Genomic DNA, 6939 nt, shown 5'->3' with positions numbered 1-6939 from the left:
GCAGCATCAGCAACAGTAGCAGCAGCAGCAGCAGCAGCAGCAATAGCAGCAGCAGCAGCAGCAATAGCAGCAGAAGCGGCAGTAGCAGCAGCGGCAGTAGCAGCGCCAGTAGCAGTAGCAGCAGCAGCAATAGCAGCATCAGCAACAGTAGCAGCAGCAGCAGCAGCAGCAGCAATAGCAGCAGCAGCAGCAGCAGCAGCAGCGGCAGTAACAGCGCCAGTAGCAGCAGCGGCAGTAACAGTGTCACCCATCAGAAGTTCTTTGTCTGACGTTTCTGCGCACAAAGAACGCGTAGTAAATGGATGGATGTGCGAGAGCGCGCTGCCTTTGTCTCGCTTCTCCCGCAGATGAGAGGATTGGGGGGGGGGTGCAAGCGGGATGATTCGGACAGGACGGACCGAGACAAAACTCATTCTTCTCAACTCGAAACTCAAGGGTGATACTCCATTAGTATAGGAGTAGGAGTAGGATTAATGGTTAGGGTTATGTTATAGGTTAGGTTAGGATTAAGGTTAGGGTTACGATTATCAATCATTAATCATTAATCATTAATCATTAATCATTAATCATTAATCATTAATCATTAATCATTAATCATTAATCATTAATCATTAATAATTAATCATTAATCATTAATCATTAATCATTAATGATATCAAAGTTGGGAACACTCCTAATGGAGCGTTAGCCAAACTCAAACGCATCTTGGTACGTTTCAATAGTAAAATGATGGTAAATAAACACGAAATGTATTTACTACCGCAAAGTTTCTCTGCACCATTTCGCCTATTATTGCCGATAACAGCCTATCCACATACACATGTAGGCCTATACCCGTGTACGCGTGCCCCCCCCCCACCATCACCCATCCATATACACATGTACCCGTGTACACATGTGAGGCCTGCCTAGACTTATGTACGCGTGTCCGCACTTACACATGCGCGCGCGCGTCCGTACATGTGTCACAGCAACGCACCGATTATCAATAAAGGCGACGAATTATAAGACTCGCCTTGTGAGTAATGCGTGGCACGTGAGCAACTCCCTCCCCCTCCCCCTCCCCTCGCCCCCTGGCCCTCCCCCTCCCTTAATATCAGCTCGATATGTGCGGTCTGACTAAGCCGTGACGTCACGACGTGCAAACACGTCACCGCAACATTGATCACCGCGATTTTTTATTTATCGCGATCGCTGACATCTATGTGTGTATGTGCGTGCATGCGTGCGTGCGTGTGTGTGAGACGAATTAAGCCTATAGTGACTAATTAATGTACACGTCACGAGATCAGCGTCACGGCTCAACACAAATGGACCCGTGCAGCTGCCACACCGCGTATATTATGCAAATATGCGTCGATCGCGGCCATCTTTGATTTTTTTAATCGCGCCGCGCGTGCGCCATCGTCATTGCATCACCCAGGATGTTTGTTAATTCCACGTTTCGCAAAATTTAAATTTAAACTCGCACGCCGCAGCCATTAAAAATGATTTTCATAATAATTGGCGTCATTATGGTTGATAAACCTTTGCGACGCGATTAAATGGAATATACGACTCCACGCCGGGGTCGATGGCGACGTGCGTACGAGGTTGATCTATGTTAACGACGCGTATTAACGACACAGTAGCGACGATTATTACGCGTATCGCGGTGTGTGGCACGTCTTTATCATAAGCTAACGCATGGCTACATGCAATGTACACACACGCGACACGCCCGCGACACTCATATATACGCAAACACACACACGCCACGCCACGCACACACACACACGCACACGCAACACTCACACACACACGCACACACACACGACACCACACACACACACACACACACGCACACGCACACACACCACACACACTCACACACGCCACACGCCCACACGCCACACACCACACACACACACACACAGCGCCACACACACACACACACCTGCACACACACGCACAGCACACCACCCACACACGGACGACACCGCACACACACGCACACAGCCACATGCCTGCAACGACTGTGGACAGATTGGTGTGTATTTTCATTAGCAGTGTATTGTGAAGCACAGCCAGCAGCAACAACTTTGAACGTCTCCCCTATCCACCACGCGCGCACGCACATACGAGAATATGTGTACGCGTCATGCACGTACGCCCTCCTCACACCCTGCTGTTTGTTTGCCGAGTGAGAGTGACAGAGGGAGAGAGAGATGTAGCTAGACAGAGAGAGGGAGAGAGCGAGGAGAGAGAGAGAGAGAGAGAGAGTAGAGAGAGCAGAGAGAGAGAGAGGGGAGAGAAGAGACAGAGAGAGAGAGAGAAGAGAGAGAGAGGAGAGAGAGAGAGAGAGAGAGAAAGAAAGAGAGAGAGAGCGAGGAGAGAGGAGAGAGAGAGAGAGAGAGAGAGAGGAGAGAGAGAGAGAGAAGACGAGAGCAGAGAGAAGCCGTACGTAACAAACGAGAGAGAGAGGGAGAGAGAAAGAGTCGTGCGTACAACTAGAGAGAGAGAGAGGGAGAGAGAGAGAGAGAGAGGGAGAGAGAGAGAAGAGAGCGAGAGCGAGAGAGAGAGAGAGCCGTACGTATACAACTAGAGAAACGAGAGAGAGAGAGAGAGAGAGAGAGAGGAGAGAGAAGAGAGAGAGAAGAGAGAGTGAGCACGAGAGAGAGAGAGAGCAGAGAGAGGGCAGAGGCAGAGCAAGAGTAAGCGATGGGAGGGAACTCGACAGCCAGATACACACATGCAGAGAGGGAATGGAGTTGAGTGAGTATTTATCGCGGCTCCCAAGTGGCCGCCCCCCTCCTCCCACCGCATCAGGGGCGTCGCATCTGCTCTCCATCAAGCACGATTGTTTCCGGATTGCGGGGTAAAATTAACACGCGACGACGCAGACGCGTACAGAATATACACGGATACACGGACACGCGCGAAGAGAGCAGATGCTGCCTAGCCACCACTGACGCGTGCCCGAGAACAAAAAGAATCACGAGATAAAGAAAGAGAGAGAGCGTATAGAGAGAGAGAGAGAGAGAGAGAGAGAGAGAGAGAGGAGAAGAGAGAGAGAGAGAGTGAGAGTGCGTGTAGGTAGGTGTGTGTATGTGTGTGTGTGTGTGTTGTGTGTGTGTGAGTGTGCCGCGCGCAGCGCGCGTGTGTGTGTGTGTGTGTGTGTGTGTGTGTTGCTGTGTGTGTGTGTGTGCTGTTGTGTTGTGTGTGATATGAGTTGCTGGCGTGCGTGTATGTATGTTGCTTGTGCATGCGTGTGTGTGTTGCGTGACCGTGTATGTGTAGTGCTGCGCGCGTACTGTATGTGTCGTAGCGTTTATTAGGTGTGTGCTAACTGCATTTGCATGATATAGTTTTTCACAATCGTGAATGCATCGCCTATATTGATCATATAGCATCGTGTTAACATGCGACCATTTCCCATGTCATTTGATCACTATTCATACAATCATATGCCGCGTTCATCGTCGAATTTTTCCTCTTTTGTAAGTCCTCGTAATTTTTATCACACACGCTCGTTTAATACTGTCAATAATTCATTCACGTCATTCACCATCGCGTTCACTCTCGCTTTCATTCATTTGTATAGACGCTCGCTCGTTCGTTCGTTCATGATTATCGCCCTTCGTTCATGAATTCATCTTCGTCATCTTCCAACCAATTTCACTACCTACTTTCTGAGACTTGTTCTTTTTTCTCGCAGTATATTCTTTTCAGACAGTCAGAGTTAGTTAACCTGCAGATATTGCTATCGCAACTAATGGGACAGGCGAACGCCTTGCCCACCTTCCCACACTCGCTTACTGTTATGCGATACAGTTATATCGTACCTTATATCGTATATATATCGTAGATAGATCGTATGTATGCGATACAGATATATATATAGAGATAGCCTGATTATATCTTAGCGCTAATTGTGAGTTAAGGTGCGTTAAAATCACTAGGTTACGTTTATCTGACCGCTAGGACACACCCCCGTAGCACCGCCTCTGCGCCCAAGCGAACATTCACACAGTTATAATAATAATAATAATAATAATAATAACAAACAATCACAACACCTGTGATTTTTTACCTGTAATCTATCTATAATTAAGCGCATCGATTCACTGCTTTCGCGGACTTTTTCACAAGAAAAAAAACCATTGTGACGGTTTTGTTCGTGGGTCATCTCAGCAGCAGTAGAGTCGGGTCAAACATTGAGGAGTAGGGTAACAATGGGAGCATGGAGGTGGTAGGATGGTGGTGGGTGTGCAGTGGGAGGGAAGCGGCGTGTCCGCATCCGCGAGCATGCTAACCACCACGCTCCACTGAACCAGGCAGGTGCTCGCGGTGTAACTATAGCTCAGATATATATATCTTGCACCCCCCACAGCCAGGCAGAAGGGGCGTGATTGTGGTCCGTGGTTAGTTGGATGATAGAGGTTTACGGGGGAGGGTGGTTTGATTGGATGCGGTAGAGGATTAGGGAGAGCGTGGTAGGCGTTAGCACAATGCTCGCCTTGTAAAGACGGAAACCCGCTCCGATGACATAATTACTGGTGCAAGCATGGAGGTAATCGTAACTTGTAGTGACTCCACAGTGTCCACACTGTAACGGACACGTCGGAACAACAGGCGATGGTTTGCGTATAGCCGTATAGTTTTGCGTATAGTTCGTCGCATTCTATTGTTTATTAATATTATTATTATTATTATTATTATTATTTTCATTATCCATCATTGTCATTATTATTATTATATATCTTTTATTTGCTCGTGGAACATCTTTATTATATACCATTGTACTGCACGCACGATCTTCGTAGTATCAAAACTATCGTAAATCCTGTCGCTTTCCTTATGCGCTTCTCCTTTCCATAACGCTCCCCATAACTTTAACTATAACCTTAACCCTAACTCTAACCCTAACTCTAACCATAACCATAACGCCACCGTGACGGTAACTACTAACTGTAAACCTAACTGAAACCCTAAGCGAACCCAAAACTAACTTTAACCATAACCCTGAAACTAACGCTAACCATAACCCTAACCTACCCTAACCCTAACCCTAACCCCCCCCCCGCAACCCTCATCCTAACCTTAAACCTATAGCTCTTCCGCCGTAACCGACACAGACACATATACTTCTCCACCACCTGCGTGAATGGCACGCTCGTACGCGGGCCGCACGGGGAGGCAGGTGTTCAAAGACGGTGCGTATAACTGATCGATGGAGAGTCTCGTCTGCCTTCTCCCGCCACGCAGCCGAACCTAGCTGCGTCTCAGCGGCGCAGACGACACACACACGCCGCGCACGCACGCACGCACGCACGCAACGCACGCACGCACACACACACACACACACACACCACACCACACCACCACACACCACACACACACACACACACACACACACAGCATACACACACACACACACACACACACCACCACACACACACCACACACAAACACACACACACACACGCACACACAGCACACACACACACACACACACACACACACACCACACACACAGTGCCTCTATGGCTACATCTCCAACGGCTATCGTGTTGAACCCTCCCCCAAACGCCCCCTTCCTGCCCTGTACCCGCGGTCACGACGAGCGAAGCATCAGGGAGACCCACCGGCGCTACTACAGAATCGAAACACCCGCGAAAATCAATTAAACTGACAACACTTTCCGCTTATGTAGCTTCTGCTGTGTAACACTCTTTCGACGCCGCATGCAGCTTCACTCGCTGTGGCCATAATGTCTGAAGTATGTATAACGTGAGACTACTAGATACTGACAGTACACTAACAGAGTAAACTCTATGTATACTATCAAGAGTACATAATAGGAGATGTACCCCCTGTAGGAATCTCCTATTATGTACTCTTGATACTATACACTAGAGTAAGTAGATGCTAGACCAGGTATACTTTAGTAGACACTCTAAGTGCTATAGCCCATGCGGATTGAGGGACAATGGCTGAGGAGAGAATAAGCTCCGAAGGGGGATACCCACTGATTTATATATAAACATTAGACGCATACGTATACAAACGCGTTTACGGATACATCAGCGCTGGTACACACCCACTTTCAAGTCTGCGAACTCGCACAGTAAACCTAGATGTCACGCATTTCTGACTATATAAACAGTAAAACACACGCGGTTCTACGCCATGCAGGTATATGCGGACTGCGGTTGACGTGTATTGCCACTGGCAAGAGCTATATATATAAACCATAAATACCCCCTCATCATATTCATGGTTATATCTATATACGAGCTAAACACTCACGCGCAGGTGGCTACGATTAAACTTTAACAAGTAAAATTATACGTGGTGCTGTTTAAAATCACCATTAAAAACTGGGACGCGCTCAGGGCGATGACGTCACGGGGTTACCTTGACGCGCGCCACACCCGCCCCTTATCGTCACGCCTATGGTCACATACAGTCATAATCTATCCCGTTAATATTTTAGCGACGTTAACGCGTTTGGTATAATAGCGATCGACGCCCCGTTGTGTCCGCACGCATGATGAAATCAATCACGAGAGGGTTTTGCGACACGTACCCCCTCCCCCCGGGCCCGCCCCGTGCCTGCGCACCGCCCCCTGACAGTATTCTGCTGACATGTCACCGTCAGGTAGCCTATCGGTGAATTTACGTAACAAAGCGCGAACAGATGGCGAACGGAGCGGTGGAAAGAAATTTGTAATCGAATTTAGCGCGGCATGCGCCGGTAATAAAATGTTACTCATATTAAAATCTTAGCCAGTATGAATTTTTCATCGGTCTGCACTATAGATTACGTGAGATACGAAGGAGGAAAATACGGTCGTAAAAATATTACGAGCTGCGTGAGCGTGCGCACGCACACACACATACACACACACACATACATACACACACATACACGCACGCACGCACGCACGCACGCAC

General features: G+C 48.2%; 1 protein-coding gene across 1 annotated transcript in view; it reads right to left on the bottom strand.

Annotated features, from left to right (window-relative positions):
• LOC106811620 (EF-hand and coiled-coil domain-containing protein 1-like) overlaps positions 1 to 6939 on the bottom strand; it is a 21364-nt gene that overhangs the window by 12018 nt on the left and 2407 nt on the right. The window lies entirely within an intron of this gene.

This window comes from Priapulus caudatus, unplaced genomic scaffold, assembly GCF_000485595.1.
Source record: "Priapulus caudatus unplaced genomic scaffold, Priapulus_caudatus-5.0.1 Scaffold557, whole genome shotgun sequence".
In the NCBI taxonomy this organism is placed as follows: domain Eukaryota; kingdom Metazoa; phylum Priapulida; class Priapulimorpha; order Priapulimorphida; family Priapulidae; genus Priapulus; species Priapulus caudatus.
The sequence above is the reverse complement of the archived record's forward strand: the minus strand, read 5'-3'. Positions and strand labels throughout refer to the sequence as shown.